A 1,942-nucleotide genomic window follows, 5' to 3' on the forward strand; every position below is an offset into this window, starting at 1 on the left:
TTTTGCCAAGAGCAGCAGTAATCTGCATAGGACATAAAAGTGTAGGAAGCATCTGCTTGACTTGGTACACACACCCTCATAGAGAGGCTTCCATCCCTTTATGTCTCCATGCACAGAAAGATCTCTGCACAACTTTGGGAAATACCAGAATTGAGGTGTTCTGTTTTCATTCTCGCTCCTCTCAAGGATTTTCACACATGGTTACCAGCATTAGCTGGCAGATACGGATGCCTTTTCCACTTTGCATTACAAACTACCAACCATAGCAGACAAATGAAAACCAACCTTGAAACCAACCAAGAGAGACAAAAAGAGACAGAAAGAAATGCAGACTTGCAGACAAAATTCTATTCTAACTCACCAAGGGGAAATCATTTTTGATGGGGGAGTAAATTGCCATTTACTCTTTTCATAGCGATCATTTTAGTGGTAATGAACAGGGATATTTTGTGCCGGGGCTAACACATTTTCATGACAATTTTGCGAGGCTGATGTAACATTCAGCAGTTTGCTGTATTGCTAATTATGGTTGTCAGGTAAGGCTGAATGAAGTGGAACTTTGGAAAATGGAACAAGATGTATAACAGCTGGCTGCATGAATTTTGTTGCAAGCTGCCTGTGTGATGATTGTTAAGTTTGCACCCAAACTTCTCAGTTGGGAAATGCACTCATAACAGAAGACAGATTTAAGCATTTGTAGCTCTCCTGATCAAATATTTCACTCTCTCTTGGCTGTGTATCTAAACTCCAGTATGATGCTTCTCACTTTCTTTGATCTGCACTATGCTGGGATAGTACAAATCAGAAATGAACCAATCTGTTGTATTGATAGCTTTCCTAATGAGTAAGCCTATACATGGCTGCCATTTCCAGCTCTGTAAATGAGTGTTTTCCATTGGTCCACATCAGCAGCTAATTCCATACAGATTTAACTAGTGAACCATGACTAGACCCCTGCAATTTTGTTGGCTGGCATATTGGCAAGCTCCAAATAAAGTGCAACGTGTCAAGGAAAAAGTAAAGGAATGGAAAGTTTTGTTTCTCTCTTTCTGCTGCATTTAATCAGCTTTCCCTTGATTCTTTTTTAATGACAAGCTGCAGACATCATTAGTACAGTCAAGTCTGACAAGAGTTCTAAAAGCTAACCTCATTCTGGCTAATGCTGGTTTTGAAATGCTTGGTCTGTAAAGCTGTCTGCACTTAAGCAAGAGAGAGAGAGGCAGGGGGACCAGCCTTAAATAATACAATACACCCAATACATTCATCTTTGGATGACAGATCCAAAGACAGCATAGTGCAATATTACTGGGACCACAAGTCCCAAAATGCACTTCTATGGATTCAGGGTTTCTGATTACCTGGAAATCCCACTCTGAGGAGACATGCCTGACCTCCTTAATCATATTCACTGATAATTTAAAGTAAGCCTCAGCTGAGAACAGGGAATCCTGAGTTCTAGTCTTAGCTCCTAAATCTATTTTTACATGTTAAGTGAAACAATTATTGAATAAAAAGGCAAAAATACCCCTAGAAATAGGGAGAAAAAGTCAGCTGAGTGTCCTAACTATTGGGCTATACAGCGAGGATGATTTTGGCTTGCTCTTCTCTCCGGCCCTACGAGTCTTACATCTTTTGCTACAGAAGGGGCAGAGGTGCTCTCATACAGTCTAGCTCTTAGCTTGGTGTTTACTGTTTAGGCACTTTCCTTGGAAATGGGATCTTGTAGGTTTGAGGCCCCTCAGGCTGAGGATGGCTTATAATCCATGCCTCCCACTTCCTGGGCCACTTGCTTTAGTCCCTTTCAGCACCAATTCAGGCACCTCAACTACAAGGAGGGATGGAAGCCCAGACACTGGGGAAGTGAAGTTCAGACACCATTTGGTGCTTAGCATTTTTTATGCTCCTCAGCACACTGTTTTTTTTGGAGTACCTTTCTGAGGTA

Source organism: Gavialis gangeticus, unplaced genomic scaffold, assembly GCF_001723915.1.
Source record: "Gavialis gangeticus isolate Ggan-Ray unplaced genomic scaffold, GavGan_comp1, whole genome shotgun sequence".
Taxonomy (NCBI): domain Eukaryota; kingdom Metazoa; phylum Chordata; order Crocodylia; family Gavialidae; genus Gavialis; species Gavialis gangeticus.